This window comes from Tachysurus fulvidraco, chromosome 15 (assembly GCF_022655615.1).
Source record: "Tachysurus fulvidraco isolate hzauxx_2018 chromosome 15, HZAU_PFXX_2.0, whole genome shotgun sequence".
Taxonomy (NCBI): domain Eukaryota; kingdom Metazoa; phylum Chordata; class Actinopteri; order Siluriformes; family Bagridae; genus Tachysurus; species Tachysurus fulvidraco.
In genome coordinates this window covers 7,273,098-7,298,501 of record NC_062532.1, presented here as the reverse complement: position 1 = coordinate 7,298,501, position 25,404 = coordinate 7,273,098, and the positions used below count along the sequence as shown (strand labels likewise).

Sequence of the window (25,404 nt, the reverse complement as noted above, 5' to 3'; positions counted from 1 at the left end):
GGAAACCCGCGACATAAACAGCAAGGGCTGACTGTCAGGGTGTAATGAATATGTATGAGGTGGGTGTGTCTGCGGTAACTCCGCCCCTCCGGAGCGACGCCGAGTTTGTTTGAATACTGGTCTTTGTTAAAACGAAAGCGCGCGCGCACACACGCACATTCGGGACACCTTACGAGCCGTCACACTCGTTCCTTTGCTCAGCTCCACACCACGAGTGCCAGACAAAACGGCCATTGTGCTGAAGCCGAGTGAACACACACACACACACCTCTGCTTCTCTCTCTCTCTCTCTCTCTCTCTCTCTCTCTCTCTCTCTCTCTCTCTCTCTCTCTCTCTCTCTGCCTTTCTCGCCCTGGTACCCTTCAGCACTAACTCAACCTTGTGCAGATGGGTGTGTTTACTGGTGTGTGTGTGTGTGTGTGTGTGTGTGTGTGTGTGTGTGTGTGTGTGTGTGTGTGTGTGTGTGTGAGAAAGAGAGAGAGAGAGAGAGAGAGAGAGAGAGAGAGATGAAGGATATGAGAAGTCTTTCTCTGTCTCACCCCCTGTGTTTACATTCTCACAGCATTATCTCTTAAAACCCCAACTACACTTTTACTACCAAATAAGATCAGGGCGTCTTTAATATTTATCATCACCATAATCTTAGGCAGTATAACAACACTCTTGATGCTCATTTTACTCCATGGCTTCTGCATTATCACTCCATCCATTCATGCTTAATTTACCTGTAGGCTTTTGTACACTGTTGAAGACAGCACAGTATAACCATAATAACAGTATAACCATAACCAAGCTGCAACTGTACATTTTAATCTACATTTAATCTATAAAAACCTTTATTTATTCCACCTCAGGCAACCATATCTAAGATTTCTGGTTTCTATGCTGGCATTTCAGTCTGAAAGGAGTTCTAGTGCTGCATTTTTTTTGCACAAAAATGTGGTTAATCACCATCCACAATAATGGCTTGAAAACATTAAGGACATTATAATGATTAACTTAAAATGTATTTTTTCATTAATCATTTATTTTCAACTCTATAATTTTGTTAACAGATTTGTGCCTTCAAAGTGAACTCATTAGTCATTAGTCATAAATACAGAGGGTTTACCACAAGGCAAAGGCAAAGGCTTCTCTTTGATGCAGGTCCACCACCTCAGGGCCACCACTAACAATTTTGGGCCCTATGAAAGAAAATGAGACTGGGCCCAATACCACACCCATTTTGCACCAAACATACAAGCCTATTGGGTCCCCAAAAGTGAGTGGGCCCTTAGAATCGTCCTAACTTTTCTCCCCTTAATGGTGCCCCTGCACCACCTTAAAGAAGGGTGTTTTTTTTTTTACCTGGCCAGCTTTTGTGAAGGGGTAATTCTTTGCCAAGGAAATAATGTTTCTGCAACTCACAACTCTTGGAGTTCCTGAGTTCATCGTATGTTCTTTTTGTTCCATTAATGTACCAAATAGTTGATTTGGAATCCCCGCAGGTTTTTGATTTGTTTTGATTCGTCAGCCTTATGATTGCTCGCGTCACTGGTAGTATCAGCTCTTTGGATTTCATTAACAGCAACAGATTCCAAATGCACATGAAAATTCAATTGATGCAATCAGTTCAAGAACTTTTGTCTTCTTGTTTGTAAGTGAAATAACACACACTTGGCCATGCATCAAGCTGAACAGTCAATTGTCCAATTGGTCTACAATTGGTCCTTTAAAAAAGGGAGGAGCCACATGCACATATTCATGATTTAGCTTTAAGAGTTCACAGGCGAATTTCCAAATTTCTCGGCTGTAAAGATGTCAGTAAACATGTAATTGATTGTGTCTCAATTATTAGCTTCAAAGTGCTACAGTTTGTTATTTAGACAGTCTGACTGAACAGTCTCAGATACATTTACGGCATTTGGCAGACAAATATATTAGATTACATTTTATACAACTGAGTGATTAATGGTTAAGGGCCTTGCTCAGGGGCCATGCAGTGGGAGCTTTGTGGACCTGGGATTCAAACTCACAACTGTCTGATCAATAGTCTTAACCTAAACCTGCCACTTGCCCATTCATGTAGTTATTCGGTAAGCCACGTGGCAGCAGTACAATATGTACATAAAATCATATAGATAAAGGTCAAGAGCTCCAGTTACTGTTCATATCAAACATCTGAATGGAGGAGTCTCTTTAACAGTGGCATGGGTGAAGAAGAGAACAGAGAAGGTATCCTGTTAGTCAAGAGATCCTGATGAAAGAGATCAGAGGAAAATAACTAGACTGGTCTGAGTTGACAGGATGTCTACAGAAGCTCAAGTAAGCAATCTTTACCCATGTAAAGCAGGAAACCATCTCAGGTTACACAATGCTTCAAACTTTGAGGTGGAAGAACTACAACAACAGAAGTCCACATCAGATTCTAGTCCTGTCAGCCAAGATCAAGAATCTGAAGCTATCATACTCACAGACGCACAGTTGAAGACTAGACTAAGACTTTTTATCGTAATCTTTAATCATACAGGTTTGAAGATTCGGTGCTCATCATAGCCTCAGATTTGGTCTTCCATGATTGTAGCTCATCCACCTCAAGGTTGGATGTTTTCAGGAGATCAGCAGAGTCTTAAATATTAAAGCCAGCTCATTTGGCACCAACAATCATGCCATGATTATTTCTTCATTCTGATGGTCGATGTAAATGTTAACTGAAGCTCTTGACTTGTTTCTGCATGATATTCTGCATTGTAGTGCTGCCACATGATTGGATATATTTACTGACAGATGTGAGTGTATATCACTGTGTGAGACAACAAACCAAGCCAAGCAAATTAATACAAGATTTTTTTCCTTTTTTTGTTATTATGAATGCATCTTAATTGTAAGGCTACATGGTCATTTTACCTCATAGCTTGTAGCATTGCTCTAGCTAGATTCATTAAAGAAAATAGAATAAACGATTGTGGATAATTCATAATGGAAAAAGCATATTTAACATACTTTCTCAAAGAATATCATCACACCAATATTTTTTACTAGTAGAAACCCTTTGCTTTTGAGCCCCTAGTAGAAAAATACAACTAAAAAAAGCCGCAATATTTTCCACTCAGTGAAGCATTAAGGACGCTAGACCAGTTCTTCTCTTGTTTACTTATACATGAGGGAGTAAAGTTACTCTTGTACTTGCTGTTTCCCTCACAACGTGTTTTGTCACAAGCATGGATACAATTACACAAGCTTTATATATATATATGTGTGTGTGTGTGTGTGTGTGTGTGTGTGTGTGTGTGTGTGTGTGTGTGTGTGTGTGTGTGTGTGTGTGCTGATGCACTGAGTTACTGCAGTGTGTCAACAAACATCTTCTATTGCACCAATTAGCACACACTAGACTTGACTGTTAAGTAGGACAGGTGATTTTTCAGCTCTGTGTGTGTGTGTGTGTCTGTGTGTGTGTGTCTGTGTGTGTGTGTCTGTGTGTGTGTCTGTGTCTGTGTCTGTGTGCATGTGTAGGCTGATCAGGTTAAGAAAAACATAGGATGTACAGCATTAGAGATAGATAGATAGATAGATAGATAGATAGATAGATAGATAGATAGATAGATAGATAGATAGATAGATAGATAGATAGATAGATAGATAGATAGATAGATGGATGGATGGATGGATGGATGGATGGATGGATGGATGTGTTTGTACTGCAATAGAGTTCACCTAGTGGTTTGTGATTTCAAATCCAATTAAAGATTTAGCATTAATAGGCAGTGAGTCTGATGTGTTAGTGGCTTAATTTGCAACTTTCTGCATTATCACTCACACACACACACACACACACACACACACACACACACACACACACACACACACACACACACACACACACAAATTCTTGTGTAACACACTTCTGGGTGAAGAAGGGGAAGAGGAGGAAAAGCTAAACATTAACAGATTTAGAAAGAAACAGTTGGGTGACAAGTCACACTTCAAGATTGTAGAATATCTGCAAAACAAACTAGGTTCTGTTCCAATGTCTAGTTTAGTAGGAACACCTTGATCCCAGGAGATCAACAGTTTCTCAAACAAACATACCTGGTACAGAAATCAATGCCACGGTAAAGAGTTCACACTTTTTCTTTATCCTGATGTTTGATGTAAACATTATCTGATGCTCTTTACCTGTATCTTTATGATTTTATGAATTATGCTGCTACCACATAAGTTCACAGGTGTACAGGTGTTCCTATTAAAGTGACCGGTGAATGAAAACTTTCCCTTGTCAGAAATTTAAAGCGACTATTTGATATATCTGCCATACTGTATATACTCTGTGAATGAGCTGTTACTATAGAGGCAATACTATATTTGAAAGAGCACATTCATTTAGGGGCTGATTGGAGAAGTCTTCTTTGAGCTACTGTTGCATCAGTCTGGTTTGTGTTTAGGTCTTCATTAGAGATCATTTGAAGACTTCCGAAAAAGTCTAAACAGCAGTGGTGGCTCAACTGGTTAAGGCTCTGGGTTGTTGATCGGAGGATCTGGGTTCAAGGCCAAGCACAGACAAGCTGCCACTGTTGGGCCCTTGAGCAAGGCCCTCAACCCTCCCTGCTCCAGGGGCGCTGTATCATAGCTGCCCCTGCACTCTGACCCCAACCTCCTCAGTTGGGGTATGTGAAGAAAAGAATTCCACTGTGCTGTAATGTATATGTGGCGATAATAAAGGTTTATATGCCCTTTCTATTACTAGTAGCTTGTGTTGTTTAAAAACTGGATTTTAAAAGTATGTTGTTACATAATCAAGTCTCAAGTGTCACTGTTCTGTTGAATGTCTGCGGTAAATCTATTCCTTTTTCAATTTTTACAGGTACTAACTATTGTCCTAATTAAATATTGAGACATTTAATACTCCGGTGCTACATAGTACAGTATGCACAGAAATAGCACACCACTGTTTGGCATAAAAACCTATAGACTGTGAGTGTTACAGAGCCAGATCTGGTTTCAGGGTGGAATTGGGAGTCAGGTGCTTGTACAGTCATGTAGTGTTTTATTGTCTGCCTCCGGTATGCATAGCAGGTAAACTAGTGCATAAAGTGTGCGAGGTCACACATTCTTTCAACAGATTAACCTCGTCTAAACTCGTGCCGAGGAGCCCCGCCTTTCGGTGCTGTATTTGTTAGGTGTGATTTACAGTGTACTGTAAATCTCTGTGTTAGTAAACAACAGTATGGTTTCATTATGTATTAATTAGAGAGTAAAAGAAGCAGGATTTCAATTAAGCACAAAATAGCAACACTGCCTAATACAACGACAGTAGCTTTCAAAATCCTTGGTGTGTGAGGTTCACATTTCTGCAGACATGAAGAAGGAGAAATAGTAAAATACTGTATGGTAAAACAATGAGAAGACAAAAATAAGAAGGATGTGAAGGAAACGAATAGAAGGAAAACGGAAGAGAATGTGTATCTGACCTTCTTACTGATGGCTAGTCCTAATATTAGAAACAAGGCTCCAACTGAATAGCTATCCAAAGCTTAACAACGAAAGAATTTGTTATTTTAACAAGGCTTCAATTATTGTGAAGGCTAATTTATAGAGTTATCTGCATGTATATGTACATAAGATTTTTGTAGATCAAGAATCTTTCTGAATATACAGCATATAGCGAGGGTTATCAATTTGAGACACGGATCATGACGCCAATCACGCAGACAGCGGAAAGTTTTTAAAGAGAAACAGAGCTCTTTAGTCTGTGTTTGAAACACAGTCATTACACTTTGCCTTGTGAACAGAGATATTTTGGCTCTGATGTGTAATCTAGCGAGTATGTAAACCGTTGCACTAACTCAGCAGATGCATGAAGTATATATGCATATTTATGCACACTTAAAACCTGATTATCCCCCAGATTACCAGATTATCTTCTTGCTTCATGTTGTGGTCTGTCTGAATCTAAACATAGTAAAAGAAAAGTTTATTCAAAGTGAAAAACACCAAACATACAGGTTCGTCATCTCTTCTTTCATGTAATTAGTAGTTTTATTCCAAAATATCCAAAATAACCCACTTAAAAATTCAAATAATCTGATGTGGAGGATAAAACAAAACCCTATATCCATTTTATAGCAACGTCTTCTTAGAGTAAGTTTATACCTTCTTCAATTAAATCCATTGCACCCGATGACATCCCATTTATTATTTTTTAGAACAATTCTTAATAACAATATATTAATAAGGTGGTGTGGTGCAGAGAAGGAACGAACAAATGGCATTAGATGAACTACACAGAGCTGTGAGGAGTGAAGATGCTTTTTGCATCACAGTAATAGATTTAGATCAGAACTATATATTATGTATTTTGTCTTTTATAATTTTTATGATATTGGGCTGTAAAAATGTATAGAACAATCAGCTAGCATTGATTTGTCATATATAACATAATATATAACGTTGATTTCATTAATTAATGCATGAATGAATTAATTAAAGAAATCAACATATACACACACACACACACACACACACACACAGTGCCATACTGAACTATGATGCAGTGTGCTACCAGCCTGGACTGCTGTTGCCAAGGCAACATTTATCACACTAGCTGAAATGGCTGCACACACCTTTCGCAAGGAAATATAGTGTATGCAGTGTATGTGCAACAATCAGCAGCAGCAAAATACACTGTGATCACAATAAAGCATGCATACACATACAGTACACACACTCACACAAATCAAGCTTTTATTTGAGAATACTCTCACACCTTGCAACATCTTATATAACAAATCCATTGTTTAATGGTGTGTTTGTTTTTGAGCATGAACATGTTGCATCCTGAGTGGTGAAGTTACTATTTCCTGTGTCGATTCTGTCTGGTATGTGGTGTGTGCTGTGTGTGTGTGTGTTTGTGTGTGTGTGTGCTGTGTGTGTGTGTTTCTTCTGGTCTCTGCGTTGGATGTCTATGCTGTCAGAACCCATCTATTTGTGTCTAACTGATAATGTATTGTAAAGTAAAAGACACTTTCAATTACCGTCACAACATCTTCTACATGTTTTAGATGAATAGCTACTATATACACACTCATGTAGCTTCTATACTTACACTCATATAGCTACTATACACACTCATATAGCTACTATACACACTCATATAGCTACTATACATACACATAAAGGTACTATACCCACACTCATAGCATACAATACACACACAGATAGCTACAACACACATTCATATAGCTACAATACACACACTCATACAGCTACAATACACACACTCATACAGCTACAATACACACACTCATACAGCTACAATACACATACTTATATAGCTACTATACACACTCATATAGCTACAATACACACACTCATACAGCTACAATACACATAATTGTATAGCTACTATACACACACTTATATAGCTAATATACACGCTCATATAGCTACTATACACATTCATATAGCTACTATACACACTCATATAGCTACTATACACATTCATATAGCTACTATACGCACTCATATAGCTACTATACACACACTTATATAGGTACTATACACACACTTATATAGGTACTATACACACTCATAGCATAAAATGCACACACTTATATAGCTACTATACACACACTTATATAGGTACTATACACACTCATATAGCTATTATACACATTCATATAGCTACTATACACACTCATATAGCTACTATACACACTCATATAGCTACTATACACATTCATATAGCTACTATACACACACTTATATAGGTACTATACACACTCATAGCATACAATACACACATATAGCTACAACACACATTCATATAGCTACAATGCACACACTCATACAGCTACAATACACATACTTATAGAGCTACTATACACACACTTATATAGCTAATATACACACTCATATAGCTACTATACACACTCATATAGCTACTATACACACTCATATAGCTACTATACCCACACTCATAGCATACAATACACACACTTATATACAGTAGCTACTATACACACACTTATATACAGTATCTACTATACACACTCATATAGCTACTATACACACTTATATAGCTACTATACACATTCATATAGCTACTATACACACACTTATATAGGTACTATACACACTCATAGCATACAATACACACATATAGCTACAACACACATTCATACAGCTACAATGCACACACTCATACAGCTACAATACACACACTCATACAGCTACAATACACACACTCATATAGCTACTATACACACTCATATAGCTAATATACACACTCATATAGCTACTATACACACTCATATAGCTACTATACACACTTATATAGGTACTATACACATTCATAGCTACTATACACACACTTATATAGGTACTATACACACTCCTATAACTACTATACACACACTCATGTAGCCTCTATACACACACTTATATAGCTACTATACACACTCATAAAGCTACTGTACAATACACACACTCATATAGCTACTATACACAGATTTATATTGCTACTATACACACTCATATAGCTACTATACACACACTCATGTAGCCTCTATACACACACTTATATAGCCTCTATGCACACACTTATATAGCTACAATACACACATTCATATAGCTAATATACACATATAGTGTTATCGCTCTATACACATATAGTGTTATGGCTGTGTATTGAGTTATTTTGAGGGGACAAAGTGTCATTTCTTTAGTGTTGTCTCATGAAAAGATATAATAAAATATTTACAAAAATATGAGGTGTGTACTAACTTTTGTGAGATACTGTACTGTATATAGCTACTTTACACACACTCAAATCAAATCAAATCAAATTTTATTTGTCACATACACGTACTGTACATACAGGGTACGACATGCAGTGAAATGCTTTTTGCATCTGTAGCATAAAAGGAATGCAATTAGGGATAAAAAATAAAACCAAAACCAAAAGGAGATAAATAAAACGTATAAATTATATAAAAACTATGAAAATATGAAAAAACATATGTGAAAAAATAATGTATATACATATACATAAACATATACATAAATGCGCATGGTTTTTAATGATTGTCCTTACATTGTCTATGTCACATTTTCTTTTACATCATGTGGACAGACAGGTTTATGTCACTAATCTGGATAAGACATGACACCAGGATGCACTATGGAAGGAAGGCAACACTGCATTTTGAAGCAGTATCTGAATCAGAACTTGAATCAGAACCTCCACTGGAATAACAATGTGCAGTTTCCAAATCTTAATCAGAATATTAATTAGAGCTCAAGTTTGATCTTACATTGTTAATCAGAATCTGAATTAGTTGAAACATACTTAAACCTGAAACTGATTAGAATTTGAATCAGAACCTGAATCTTAACCTGAATTGAATCTAAATCCTAATCTGAATTTTGGCGTAAATCTAAATTTGATCCTGAAATCCAAATCTGAACGTACAGTTTATTGTAAATAAGAATCATAATTCAAATTAGAAATTAGAATCATTATCTGAAGCTACTGAAGTATAATCTGGATCTGACCCAGAATCTTTATTAGAACTCTAATCTCATTCTCAATCTGATTTAGCACCTGAATTTTAATTTGATACTGAATCTGAATGTAAATTTTATTGTAATTAAGAATTTGTAAAAGACTCAAAATAATTACTTTGTGCAATGTTCTATTGTGGGGGCACGGTGGCTTAGTGGTTAGCATGTTTGCCTCACACCTCCAGGGTTGGGGGTTCGATTCCCGCCACCGCCTTGTGTGTGTGGAGTTTGCATGTTCTCCCCGTGCCTCAGGGGTTTCCTCCGAGTACTCCGGTTTCCTCCCCCAGTCCAAAGACATGCATGGTAGGTTGATTGGCATCTCTGGAAAATTGTCCATAGTGTGTGTGTGTGTGTGTGTGTGTGTGAGTGAATGAGAGTGTGTGTGTGCCCTGTGATGGGTTGACACTCTGTCCAGGATGTATCCTGCCTTGATGCCCGATGACGCCTGAGATAGGCACAGGCTCCCCGTGACCGAGAGTTTGGATAAGCGGAAGAAAATGAATGAATGATTGTTCTATTGGGAAACCAGGGGTGACACATATCACCTACCTAAACTTTGATGCCCAAGCACATCCCTTAATGCCAACAGTATTAACCAGTGGCTTCTTCCACCAGGATGATGCTCCCTGCCACACTTTTTAGAGGTCTTGTGGAGTCCATGCCTTGGTGGGTCAGAATTGTTTTAGTCGAACATAATATAAGACAGGTGTTTTATGCCAATTTAAAGCCACACACACTGTTTACTAGCTGTGGGTTAGCTTTAAACAAAACTGCTGATTAGCCCATTATGACAGATGGAATTTAAATTTCCAATATTACATCAGTGTATTTCAGTGTAATGTGTGTTACATCGGTGTTACTGTTTCTATAACAATATATGCTTTAAAAAAACATGTGTAATTATTTATATGGAGAGGCTTTCCAAAAGGAAACATTTATTTACCTTTAATGGAGTCTCATACGTCAGCAATTGCGACAGAGTTGAGGGTGATGAGGGAACTATTTATAGCTTATACTAACAGCTAGCTTATACTAACAGCTGCTAAGAGCTGATATGTTTCACAGACATTTCATAAGGTTAACTATACCTGGATATAGTATTTTAATAAAAACCTGGGGTATACTAGTAGCTGAGATATAAGAGGAATAAAATATTTTGTTGGGCATGCTGTTATATAAAATATAAACAACATTGGGCATCATGCCACACAGCCATTGATTCTTTCATTCTTATTCCTTTCATTATTACTTATTCTTTCTGGTAGAATTATAATGTATATGATAGAATAGATTTTGAATATGAATGTATTATTCTAATACAAACACTGAGCACAAATTTTTGAGCTGAAATAGGTGAAATTGCCTTGAGTATTTTTAGAGTTGATGGAGTGTTTATAAGGCCTGTGTGTGTGTGTGTGTGTGTGTGTGTGTGTGTGTGTGTGTGTGTGTGTGTGTGTGTGTGTGTGTGTGTGTGTGTGTGTGTGTAGATGGTCTGACGAGTAATTGAGTGAATGCTGCGTGTAGTTCAGCTTCAACAAATCCATTTCACAGCTGGCTGTCTGATGGAGAGAGAGGGGGGTTGAGAGAGCGATGGAGAGTAACTATAATGATAGGGGATGTGAAGAACGAATAAAGCAAAGGACAGAATAAATCGTCCATTGCTGACAGTGAGAAGCAAAAGGGGACAAACGTCATTTATAAAGTGTAATTTATTTGTAACAATAATTAATTTTAAGAGGAGCTTAATATAATCAATTTATTTAGGTCATCGTTCACATAAGAACAGAGCAATTTAACAGCTAAAATCAAAGAAATGAAAAATTAATATTCCTGGGTTGTAGTTTTTCACAGACTAACATTAACACCTCTGTTAGTTCTGCACTTCAGAATAGAGAGAAACCGCAGACTGAACACTATCAAAGTCAGAATTAATTTTGCATGAGACCTGAATATTGATGATTAGTGTGTGTGTGTGTGTGTGTGTGTGTGTGTGTGTGTGTGTGTGTGTGTGTGTGTGTGTGTGTGTGTGTGTGTGTGTGTGTGTGTGTTAGAGGGACAGAGGTCAGTTTGGTGAGTGTAGAGAGAGGGACAGGGTCCTGGGAACGTGCATGAATCCTTTGTGTGTTTGCAGACTGGGAACAAATGACTTTGCATGACAAATGAACGTCTGGTCTCTCTCTCTCTCTCTCTCTCTCTCTCTCTCTCTCTCTCTCTCTCTCTCTCTCTCTCTCGCTTTCTCTCTTGCTCACACACACACACACACACACATACACACAAACACACACACACACACAAACACACACACAAACAAACACACGCATTTTAACCTTTCTGCTCTTGAGTGATACTAAAAAATGTTCTTTTGTAAATGTTTGGTTTTTATATATTCAAGCACATCAAAGCGAAATATTATTATAAAATAAAAATAAAATATATGTAAAATATAAAAAAAAATAATAATAATCTGAACCGGAATGTAAATTTTATTATAAATAATAAACTGAATCTGTATCATAATCTGAATTAGGACCTGGATCTAAATCAGAATTGTTATTAAAACATGAATATGAATTACAATCTGAATTTAAATCTAAATCTCTATTAGAGCTGAATAACAAATTGATTTAGAATCTAAACCTGTGTGTGTGTGTGTGTGTGTGTGTGTGTGTGTGTGTGTGTGTGTGTGTGTGTGTGTGTGTGTGTGTGTGTGTGTGTGTGTGTGTGTGTCTGCACTGAGTCAGAGTGACCTGCAGTTAACAGTATAGTGCTATGTTTTTTCCACAGCATGTGTTCTTTGTGTAAAATACGAACACGTAGGCAGATTCCTGTATGTACTCTCTACTTTGTTGCTAATGCATTTCTGTTTTTGTCTGGTGTTTTTGGCTTGCTTCTCACTTGGCTCTCGCTTTGTTCTCACTGAAAAAAAAAATGACAGACGCAGATGTACTTATGTGTGTGTGCAGCGGAATTGAGGATGACATCACTTGTAATTCATTTATGTCCCTACCATTTATCTTTATTTTGTTTTTATTTTTATGGAATTTATGTTGGTTTTGCTAACAAACACCTAAGAGAGCGATTCATTTCTTATTTAATATCTTCCTTGATGTGACTTTTATTTTCTTTTATTGTCTTTGCTTTCAATTTTTCATCCATTTCTTTGCAGCTAGTTCTTATTACCTTGTACTTTATTCTTTCCATTTGTAAAGCTATATGTGGATTTTCTATTTCTCATTTTTTTTATTTGTTTTTTTTACTATACATGAGATCCTTTTGTTTTTTGTTATGTTGCCCATAGCGTATTAAATTACCTCAATCATGTATTAGCTACATGAGAGTTATGTAAACAGATTTTCTTTAGTAACCTTTACCTGGGTCAAAGACAATATAATGATAACACATTACTGTTGCACTGTGTGTGTGTGTGTGTGTGTGTGTGTGTGTGTGTGTGTGTGTGTGTGCGTGTGTGTGTGTGTGTGTGTGTGTGTGTGTGTGTGTGTGTGTGTGTGTGTGTGTGCAACTGAAGAACCTATTATATAACGACTATGAAGTTCAGTACAATACCAAAGTTACAAACACATGTATGGATAGCTTGGAGAAATAAATCAACATTTAAGACATATGCAGGAAGACGCATGACTGAATTGTGATTGAAGTAATTTATAGCTCAAAACCAAAATGAGCAAAACATGGTCACCAAATATCTCTTGGTTCAATAAATATATTTCATGTAATATAAAGTACATTTTTTCTTCTTTTGAATCACTGATGTGAAATATTTGACGGATTCCAGGCAGGTAATCCAGTTTCCTAACCTAGAGTAAAACATTGTGTTGTAGGCTGACTGATATCTCTAAATTGTCCATAGATGTGAGTGGGTGTGTAAGCATGTGTGTGTCCTGAGTGCCCTGGGATAAGCTCTAGGTTCCACACAACCCTGTGTAGTGGTACAGAATATGGATGGTACAGATGCAGCCTGTAGCATCTCTGCCTCACAGCTTCACAGGGCTGTCAAGTGTCACGCATTGAGAGTGACAGTCACTCATTTTGGTCTTTTGTCATGTTCTCCCGTCACACATCGTATTTCTCACGCAGAAAACTTTTTGACTATTTATCATATATTTAATAAGCCGCAGCGCCCAAAATGTATCAGTCCGCACCGCTGTCTCTATGGAACCGGGCAGGAATTAAAGCTTGGGCATTCACTAAATTCCAGGGGTTTTTTTTGAGCCGAACTGTTTTATATGGGTTTTATAATGTCTCTCTCTCTCTCTCTCTCTCTCTCTCTCTCTCACACACGCACACGCACGCACGCACACACACACACACACACACACACACACACACACACACACATTAATAAATGGGAATAATATATTTATTAAATTAAATTGTGGTCAGTGATCCTTACCAAATAAAACAACTCCCCCATTATTTATTTATTTATTTATTTGGTGGAGATGTCACGCTTGCCTGATTTCAAAACTTGAGAGCCCTGGCTTCAGGTTCACGTTTCATCCTGTGCTTGGGTTTCTGTCTGTGTGAACTTTGTTTGCATGTTCTCCTTGTGTCTACATTGGTTTCCGTCCACCTCTCAAAAACCTGCCTTATGAAACTACCCTTAGGTGTAAAAGATGGCCTGTGACGGTTTGGCTCCTCATTCAGTGTTCCTGGGATAAGGTCTGGGTTTATCATGACCAGGACCAGTGTTTATTGAAGATAAATATAAATTCCACCGAAACAAATATAATTTCATACATGTATTTAATTTATAACTTCAGTGCTAAAGGTGAGTGATGCTAAGTGATTAGTGATATGCTAAGAGTGATGCTAAGTGATTAGTGCTTTGCTAAGAGTGATGCTAAGTGATTAGTGCTTTGCTAAGAGTGATGTTAAGTGATATGCTAAGAGTGATGTTAAGTGATTAGTGATATGCTAAGAGTGATGTTAAGTGATTAATGCTATGCTAAGAGTGATCTTAAGTGATTAGTGCTATACTAAGAGTGATGCTAGGTGATTAGTGCTATGCAAAGAGTGATGCTAGGTGATTAGTGATATGCTGTGTGATGCTAGGTGATTAGTGATATGCTAAGAGTGATGTTAAGTGATTATGCTATGCTAAGAGTGATGCTAGGTGATTAGTGCTATGCTAAGAGTGATGTTAAGTGATTAGTGCTATGCTAAGAGTGATGCTAGGTGATTAGTGATATGCTAAGAGTGATGTTAAGTGATTAGTGCTATGCTAAGAGTGATGCTAGGTGATTAGTGATATGCTAAGAGTGACGCTAAGTGATTAGTGCTTTGCTAAGAGTGATGTTAAGTGATATGCTAAGAGTGATGTTAAGTGATTAGTGATATGCTAAGTGATGTTAAGTGATTAGTGCTATGCTAAGAGTGATGCTATGTGATTAATGATACGCTAAGAGTGATGCTAGGTGATTAGTGCTATGCTAAGAGTGATGCTAGGTGATTAGTGATATGCTAAGAGTGATGCTAGGTGATTAGTGATATGCTAAGTGATGTTAAGTGATTAGTGCTATGCTAAGAGTGATGCTATGTGATTAATGATACGCTAAGAGTGATGTTAAGTGATTAGTGCTATGCTAAGAGTGATGCTAGGTGATTAGTGCTATGCTAAGAGTGATGCTATGTGATTAATGATACGCTAAGAGTGATGTTAAGTGATTAGTGCTATGCTAAGAGTGATGCTATGTGATTAATGATACGCTAAGAGTGATGTTAAGTGATTAGTGCTATGCTAAGAGTGATGTTAAGTGATTAGTGCTATGCTAAGAGTGACGCTAAGTGATTAGTGCTTTGCTAAGAGTGATGTTAAGTGATATGCTAAGAGTGATGTTAAGTGATTAGTGATATGCTAAGTGATGTTAAGTGATTAGTGCTATGCTAAGAGTGATGCTATGTGATTAATGATACGCTAAGAGTGATGCTAGGTGATTAGTGCTATGCTAAGAGTGATGCTAGGTGATTAGTGATATGCTAAGAGTGATGCTAGGTGATTAGTGATATGCTAAGTGATGTTAAGTGATTAGTGCTATGCTAAGAGTGATGCTATGTGATTAATGATACGCTAAGAGTGATGTTAAGTGATTAGTGCTATGCTAAGAGTGATGCTAGGTGATTAGTGCTATGCTAAGAGTGATGCTATGTGATTAATGATACGCTAAGAGTGATGTTAAGTGATTAGTGCTATGCTAAGAGTGATGCTATGTGATTAATGATACGCTAAGAGTGATGTTAAGTGATTAGTGCTATGCTAAGAGTGATGCTAGGTGATTAGTGCTATGCTAAGAGTGATGCCACAGTTACGAAATGTCCTTAAATAAGTCAGATTTTCTTTATTGCCTATTGGTTAACTCAAGGGTTAAACACAAACAAACAAAAATCTTAGTTTTTATTACTGTTATTTATTCTCATATAGTTTATTATATAGTTATGTGGTTTCATTAAATAGCGCAAAGCTAGTATCACAACCCTATCAGTTTGACTCGACTCCATATGCACCGCGCATGCGTCGGATTAGTGGGCATGCGCATTGCAGCTCAGGAAAGGGGGGGGGTCAACACTGGGGTAGTGACAGACAGATGCAATGCGAGTGAAGGAAATGGCGGCTGAGCAGGACGAATGTTTCCCGTCCTAGATTTTGCAAAAGCGTTACATTCATATAGCCTTATCATCCGCTTTCATTTGCTCTCTACTGCACTTTAAAACTTACGAGGTGAGATATGTTTTTGCATTACAGTTTTCGATTTTGTGTTTTTTTCCGTCGTGTAAAATGCGCACGAGCGTCATCGTATTAAAGCAGCTTAGATCTGCGAAATGTTTTTTTTTTCGGCTTTCAGTAACTAGCTTTAAAATTCCATCGTTTCCAGCCTGTTTTTTGTTGTTATTTTTTTATGAACTGAATAGTTGCTTGTTGTCTTTTAAGACCGATTTTAGTCGAATGTTTACGCGGATTTGAAGCAACAACAAAGCCATAAAATAAATCGAGGCTTTTTCTCCAGCACGCGCAGAATAAAGATGCCGTATGGTTAGCATTAGCATTAGCTGTTGTTTAGCTCGCGCAGCTCCCTCACTTGCACAGATATTCTAAAGAAATTCTTCTAGTCAGTATATTTTTTTTACTTCCAGGGTTTCAAAAAGGCGTTGTATTAAATGTTTAATCTGTTGGGTTTTTTTTTAAAAATTATTTTTCTTTTAAAAGCTGCCAATATTTAGTTTACATATTCGACCTCTGCACTGAAATGTTGTAAAAATACATTTAACATCTATATAAAAGAGGTTGTGCTACCCGGTAAATAAGTCATATTTTTCAGTAACATATTTCATATATCGGTGTATTGTTAGATAAACAGTTTGTCCGGTTATTCGCTTATATAATTAAGCAGCTGATGCTCTTAGTTAGCATTAGCAAGTCGCGTCGCCGCAGTAACTTGATTTATACGTTTAAACTGGGTTTAAAATGTGTATTTTGGTTTCACGTTATTGCTTTAAAAATACTTATAATGTTGCATTCGGCAAATATTAAAGTGGGTTTAACACAAGCTGGTGTTTGGGGAGTTTAACTCTGAGCTGAACGCGGTTACTGTATGAGCACAGAGACGTTAGCATGATGCTAACTAACGCGAGCCGAATGGGGACAAACATTATACAAACTTTACAGTGTTGGGTTAAATTTTTTTTTTTATTATTAAACGTTCGGGCAGTTTATATAAGTGCAGAATAAGAGAAATAAATGGTGAAGGAAGCGTCGATTGTGATGATAACCGGCTAAGTCTGTGTGCAGTGCACTAAACAGGTCGGAGGGAAAATATTCTGTAGAGCTTTGTGATATCTGCACATCTGAGATTTACATAACTCTGAGGGTTGAGCTTTAAAGGATTTGGCTCCGGTCCAAAACAAAACTTGTGTACGCCACAATAGGCGCTACACACAACTCAGTGGGGTGGAGAGCGGTTTGGGACGCGGAGGTGGGGGAGGTGTGAGAGAGAGTGAGTGAGAGTGTGTGTGTGTGTGTGAGTGTGTGTGTGTGTGTGAGAGAGAGCATTTAGTGTCTGGTTTTTGCGGATTACGAATAGGTTGAGGATCACTAACTAATATAGAATATAAGACTTGGTGCGCCGCTGTTTGAATGGTTATCATCATGTACCATAAAATCTGCACTGTTGTTCTGCATGTTGGTGTTAATTGTTGCTCAGACCAATGGGGAAAACTTTGCTTTGCGCAGTGAACAGGTAAACAGGTCAGCTTTTCTTTACTCTTCTAGATTGGTTGATGTTTTTGCTGAAAGTATTTTGTGGTGTGTTTAATGTTGCTGTGTGTGAAATTGCTAAACACACAGTTCGAGTTTGAATTCGGGTGAACAGCAATGTTATGGCTCTAACATGGCATTTAGTGGCTACTTTTAATCCTCCGTGTGTGAATGGGTCGATTTCACATGGAAGTGCTTCCTCGCAGTAGTAGACTGCTGCAGTACCAAGTCTCTGCTCAATCGGGAGGTTGAATTGTACCAATGAGGAAAGCAAACTGGAGTTCAAGTTATGTTTTTGTAGGACGTTTAGTACTTGTGATCAATTCACGTCGCATAGGAGATCAATGTATACATGAGTGCTAATGTGTTGAAGATGTATGCATGGTTGTCACTAAGAATTCCAGTGGGTACCACATTCTTCTGTAACCTCTTTATTTCTACAAGCAACATGGCCGATCCAGAGCCTCAGAGTTTATGCAGGCAATGCTGGGTGAAAAGCAAGAGAATTCACCCCTGCATGTGCATAACATAGACCTAATTTTACCACCGTTCAACCTTTATCATAAACACTTTTGTAGGACTTGCACTTGGGTTTTATTTAATCATTAAGTAGTCACATGACCTTACCCTTTGTAGGAACTCAATAACTTAAGTGTCACTTTCTTTGGCAACTCCTTTTGTAAGTTGTATACAAAACACATTCATATTTCAAACTTAAATTGCTTTCGCTGTGCCGTGATGGAATAGAGTGCCTTCTGGAACGTTTAACGAAAAATCGTAAAACCTTATATTTCCCTCAGGAGATAACGGAGTCTATGTGAACTTGTCAGTTCAGACAGGTTGTATATCCTGGGTTTCCTTCTACAGGTCATTTTATAGAAGATAAAATCTCATAACCGTTAAGACACGCATTCGTACATGCTTAAGACACATCATTAGAACACCTTAAAAAAAATGCTGCCCACAAACCAAAACACACAACATGATGTACAATTTTTGTTTATTTAATGGCTGCGTCTTTGATATCTGAAGTCCTTGACCCGGCGGCACAACGTGATACACGAGTTTCTCATCAACTGGCAATAAACTAAATTTGAACTTAGTTTGAGTTTTTTGAGATTTGTGTGTGATGTTTACATTACATGATGTTGTGTAGGCTTTCAGCGAGACCAGGTAAAAGTTATTATTAATGGAGCTGTTGGCTGACATCCAAATGGGTCCCTTTTCGATCAGTAGTGCACTGTGTAGGGCGCTGAAGTCAATATTTTACACCTTGTGTAGGGCCTCCTAGGTAGTATTGCCCATTTGGGACCAAATTACACTTCATGTTATACCACAGTCATTATCAGTTTCAGTTTGAAATCTTTTGTTTATGTTAATGTTGAATGAGTCGTGTCGAGTCGGTTTTAATAATTTCTTTCTCTTTTTACTTAGAGATTTGGATGCTGTTGTCACCAAAGACGTTGACAGAGAAGAAACAGGTTAGTTCACCTCGACTCATACATCGGGGTGTGTTTGTGTCCTTTCTGTTTTTTTCTAACTCATGCCTCATACAAAGCTTCAGAGAGTCTGCTAGCATAAGCAGTTTTTTTTTTTTTTGTTAAAGGGGTTCAGAGTGCTGCATAAGCTTTACTGATTTAAACGGGTGTGAGTGAGGGAGTAGATTTTTTTTTTTTTATGCTCACTTGACTGATTTCAAGTTTTTCCTTGATTGAAGTTAAGCTGCAGATGGATCTGTTGGTATATAAGATGTCAAACGCACGCAAGGGTCCGAAAGGACAAAAAAATAAAAGAAATGTGACTGGAACACCTTTTTCTTGAATGTTTCTAGGCATACAAAATGTGGGGTGACCATTGGGGTTCTTTTCGCTATATCTGGACCAGTTATAAGCTGCTGACTTACATTTGGTGCCTCTGACTTAATGAGCTGTCGTGTTTTAATAACGCGTGAGAGATAACATAAGCCGGTTTCACGTAGAAGTTCATTAGAGCTCGAGTTCTATTTGTGCACTCCCAGCTCCATTGTTCAGGCTAGTAAAAGCTCCAGTCTTTTTTGTAAAGTTGCAGAGTTTTGTAATGTACCACGTTGTGAAAAGTTGTTGCTTCCTGATTTGACAACATTTGCTCTGTCAAATCCCGATCGTGCTGAACGCTGTTCGTCGTCATGCTTTCAGGTAGAAATGACCGTTGACTTACTTTTGATCCATTATCAATCACAACCATTTCAGCTAATCGAGGTTTTCTGTGTGTGAGCTTGTGTGTGTGTAAAAGAGGGCAGAAATTTACTACTGATTTATCTACTGCTATTACCAAAATAGTCTGCAACACAGGTTTTCCATTTAAAAAATAAAAACATTTCTATACTTTGATTAAACTAGTGATGTCCGGCCTGTTTCTGAAGCGACACTGTTGTGCTTTTGGCAGATTTGTCCACTTTCTCTAGTCACAAGTGGACATTGTAGATGCATTGAGGCACTTGAAAAGGCTGTGTTTGAGTGACTGTCTGTCTCGGCTGGCCACTTCTGAGCTGACGACCTGAGCCGCATGTTAATGCCAGGTGTCAACGGTGCCCCTGAAAGCCGGAACCTTCCTGTATGGTATGTTTTATTTTCCCTTTCCAGAGCTTCTGGGTGTTTGCGAGCTGCCAGACAAGCGAAAGGGGTGGGGTAGTAAAGAGAAAGTAACGACTGTTGAGACAAAATGTCTGCATGCTTTGATGTAGATTAGGATGTTGTTGTCACAGTGGCTTTATCTGCGGAAGATGAGGCTGTTTACAAGAGAGAAGACGACTGAATACATCAGGGGAAAATACTTAGTGTTTGTTTACTTCAACCCTGTTTAAAACAGAACGTTCATTGCTCACGATTGTATTATAAAGATATTTAAACTTGAATGGACAAAATGATCTACAAATAAACCAGTCCAAATTTGAGAAGGTACATGTAAGTGGATGAAGTGCATCAGTGAAATGATACTATTTTTCTTTTCCGATGTGGAACCTGCCAGACAACTCGGTAGACCTGGTTCCTGTTGACAAGCAGATTATGTATCGTTTTTTCATTCATAGTTGCCTGGCAGATTAAGAAGGTTTAAGTAAGCTTCCTCTACAGTGGTCACAGCACCCAACTCTTTCCCTATTTATACTTCTATATATTCACTCATGCAGAAAACAACAAGGCATATCGATTAGCTCGATTAGATGCAAGACCGCACAGAAAAATTGGTTCCGCGGTGGAAAAGAAAACATTGTCCAGATTCAAATAATTCCAGTAGTTGCTTAGGGTGTTAATGCATTTTTGCATAACTGCATGCAGTTTACTTTGGAACCCAGACATGAGACTGGGCAAGCACCTGGTCTTGTGATCATATTCTTTACATCGTCATTGAAACACATGAGCTGGTCATCCAGAACGGAAGGACTATGTAGGCATGAAATGACATGAAATCTCTCCTCTTTCAGTGTACAATCTTTCCACCCAGCTGAGATAAAAAGCTTGCTACTTGCTGCAGTTGTGGTAACTTGTAGCCTAATTTACTTCATTTTGTTTTGCATTGCTCTACAATGAAGTCTGGGATATTTGTCTCTGGGATTTGCTTCTCTCGGTCTCTCGACCAGCATTTGAGATAAACAAGTCGGTGCCAGAAGGCAGCGTCATGGCCGGACGTTAACATTTACTCACTTTTAATAATGAATTCCAAATTTAGCTATGCTAAATAAAAAAATAAAGATCATAAATAATTGTGCAACAGAGCAAAAGCTGTTATAAAATCGAGGTTAATGATATAAACAACGCTATGTGTTGAATAGCGGCAGAGATCCTTACTGAATTCTTCAGTGTTTTTGGCCTAATTCAAAGTCAGATAACATATTTTACTCATGAGATACAGGCTTTCTTTTTGTCTGTCTTAAAGCTACAGAGTCACATTTTCTGGCAAACATTTAAAATAATCAAACTGTTTGGCCTGGAGCTTCTATCACCAATCGTCTCTAGCCCAGTCTACAGACTTTGTTGTGTTTTTTTTTCTTTTTCCCCTCCCCTTTTGCATTTTTATGTGGGTTGTTGGAGATTTCAGCACCTCCTCAACGCTCTGTAATGACCTTCAGAAATGCACAGTAGACTGCTTAGATTAGATACAGTGGCATTAGATCCAGGACTGTTTTGTTTGGATGTTCTGGCATTAGTGTTGGAGACTACGGTCTGATTAGCTACAGTGGCTTACGGTCAGGCAGTGAAACCGCTTAGTCAAGGCCAAAGCTGACCCGCTAGCTATAGATACAGGGTGTTGTGTTATAAACCAGAATCCAACATGGTGCACTTATGTTTAAATCGGTGCACTGGCTTCATTTTACTGTTTGGTTCTGAAGCATTCGGTTTGGATTCGTTTATCAAAAAAAAATTTTTTAAACCATCCTGTGTAATAAAACTTTTACCTGATCTGCAATAATATTACTAGGGTTTGTAGTGTTTTCTTTTATTCATCACTGATTGTTTGTGTCAAATGTGTGGTGAAATATTTAATGAATTGCCAGTGATGTTAGTCAATATTTATAAATATCGATGGATGAAAGTATTGTGCATTTGTTAATAGAAGGTAAGGCTACATACCTGTATCTGCCATTATAAAGCCTCCTTAATCAGCCAGCAGGCTCTCGCTTTCCTTAATGCTTCTTTTTCTTTTTCTTCCTTTCCCTTTTTGAGTGTGTAGTCAGTCGTAAGTTTTACCACCTAACCCAAGGATGTGGTTCAGCACCCCCTTAAAACCTCCATATTTCATGATTTTAAAGTGTTTAAAAATACAGCTAGTAGGAAATATTTGGTAGCAGGTCACTGGTACTTACACTATAAATAAGAATGAATATTGCAAGTACTAGCATTCAAACCTTTTTTTTTCTCCAACGTAAGGTAACATCTGCATAGAAAATCACTGTCATATACAGGGGTTAGACAAAATAATGTGAACACAAAGAATTATGTAATATCTCTATATTACTAAGATGACGGACCGTCATTCGCATTTAACACAACTTTCAACCTTCTTGGTTAGAATCATACAAGGGTACAAAATTGCATTCGAAAATATTCAGACATTCATCTTGCAGAATATCTCCTAGGGTGGTTGAACCTGCTTCTCGTTCTTCTCTTCAAAACTTACCACATTGATCTAAAGTCAGGTGATTGAGCTGGCCAGAGCAGATGTTCATACTGGTGCTCCTCAGACTCTTTTTGCTGTGTGCATAGGTGCATTTAAAATCTTATTCATTATCATTGGCAACAAGATTTGGACCATAGTATGCAGCTGATCACTTCTATGACAACGTCTATGTAAACTGATGTGGCCAGCAGAATACCAAAATATGGCTGCCCAGATCTTTACAGATTCACTCCCCATGTTTGATAGTCGGAACCAGACAGTCCAAGTTGTACTCTTCCATGGAAGTTCTCCATCCATAAACTCTGCTTTCTGTTGGGAATAATGTAATGAATCACTCGTTCTCTTTCACATGGATGTTGGCTTTGTGAAGTTCTCTGTTCTTTGTTTGGACACGATCCTTCCTAGATTTTGGATGGTCCCTATCATTGGTCCTTATGATTATCACACGGTAGCCTACACAAATCTCATTAACCACTATAACAAAGGGCGTTTGTGTTATTTTTGCCAACCTCTAGGTCAAGACGTCACTCAAATAAGACGACCGACGCATTTGGCAAAACCCAATAGATAATTCAGCCTTTAATTCTCTTTTGGAAATAGTGTGATAATTTCTAGGAGAAATCAGATTTAGTAATTGCTTAAGTAATGACAGGAACACAGAACAGATTTGCTACACGTCTTCTGAACGCCTTCCTGACTTGAGGCAGTGAGGGTGTCTGTGGCGACCGCTGACTTGCCTTGGCAACCCAGACGCCTATTGGTCGCGTCTTCTACATTTAACCAGTCGCTCGGCTCTCTTTGTTTAATGTGTAAAAGTGACTTAATTTCAAGTTGATTTTGAAGCCACAGGCTGTAGCATCGAAGCATATTTGATTTATTTCATATATCATATTTGTCCTACAAAAAAATAAATCTAAATATTTATATAGGAGAAAAACCTCAAACAGGAGACAGATGCAAGCATTACATTAGCAGTTTGTCTGTAGTGGAGTAATTTACCACTCTGATCCTGTAAGTAGATTATCCTAAGCGTTCTCAACTCATTACCCATGCGCTTATTTCTCAGTGCTAAAATTAAACTCACTGTAGGGCCTGTGATTTTAATCCATATGTTTAAGGAAATCGAAAGGAAAAGGGCACAATATATTGGGACTATTGCAGAGAAGACATCTGGGGGCACACTGGCACATGTGCCCGTCACGTCATTACAGCCGAATCGCTCATTAACGGGGTCAGAAATGCTGCAAAGCCGAAGTCAGGGCTAAAAAACAGTGTGCTGTAACTGAGCTCTTAGAAAATCAGTTATGTTTTGCAAAGTGCATTATGGTGAACAGCAGCAATAACACTTTTATTTTCTTAATTTAACCCGTGTTAATGTTTTGCAAACGAAGACATTTATCTGTAGGCTTTATCTGTTTGGCATCACGGACACAGGAAGCTAAGATGCGTCAGAGAAGGACATTCTGTTGCTCTGCTCCGAATTCAGACAGCAGGTATTTAAGGTTCATTTAGGACACAAAATAGGCAAAAAAAAAAAAAAGCAACACGTTGCGAAATACAAAGCATTTTATTTTTGTTGATCTTCTGATTGTGATATTGGACATTACATTTGTTCGAGCTCGTGTGCGACTCTAAATAATATTGACCATCATCCAGACCATACATGGTAAAGAGATTTGAACTGTTATGCTGGTGTAGTTCGTCCTCGTATGGCCTCTGTTGTGTTTTGTTGGGCTTAATGTCATATTTACTGCAGAGCTTAATGGAAAGTCTGATGATTCAGAACTTTATCTCTTGACCTTGTCTCAATTCGCTTCATAGATTCAAGCAACATGGAAAAGAAATCTTTGTGTATTTGGCAAACACCACCAAGTATCCTGCATTAAAGTGCTGTACATTGCCTTTTCTACAGCAAACTTGTTGCAGCATGACTGTTTCCTTCCCTACAGTCAGCTATTTTTGCTTCTAATTGCTCCTTTGTCTGTGTGACTTAGGGTGCTTTCACACCTATAGTTCGGTTCATTTGGTCTGGACCAAAAGCAAATAAATGATACATTGTAGCTTTTTAGCAGTTTTGGTTCCTTTTCACACCACACTGATCGTTCTGTTCCGCACCAGTTGAAACGAACCAAAATGCAGTCATGTGATAACATCCACATCACTCATTGGCCACATGTATTTCCTAAACTGCTTCTCGATTGGTCAGAATAAACGTGCAGGAAATTTCAACGAAACTCCGGAAGTAAACAAAAAGGGGAAAATACAGCATACAGTACACCATGGAGAGACGACTGTGCGCTGCAATTATGTTCGTGGTTGTAATCTACTACATCGCTTGTATACAGCATTCTATGCAAAGTCTTAATTTTCAGAATTAAGCGCGGGTTTGGCTTGAAAATATAATTTTAATGCACTGCAAATGGCTGACGCATCTCAAGACA

At 38.0% G+C, this 25,404-nt stretch overlaps 1 protein-coding gene across 6 annotated transcripts in view; it reads left to right on the top strand.

The window, feature by feature from the left end:
- Window positions 1-16,118: 16,118 nt before the first annotated feature.
- Window positions 16,119-25,404, top strand: part of LOC113659103 (trinucleotide repeat containing adaptor 6A) — a 34,827-nt gene continuing 25,541 nt past the window's right edge. For 2 of the 6 annotated variants that reach the window (XM_047800532.1, XM_047800528.1), the window contains exons 1-2: window positions 16,119-16,276; window positions 19,244-19,290. The gene's annotated coding sequence lies outside the window, so the exon portion shown is untranslated. Of the gene's footprint in view, window positions 16,277-17,588; window positions 17,793-19,243; window positions 19,291-20,233; window positions 20,407-25,404 lie in introns of those variants that run through there. The other 4 variants (XM_027171677.2, XM_047800531.1, XM_047800529.1 and 1 more) reach the window with 4 other exon arrangements.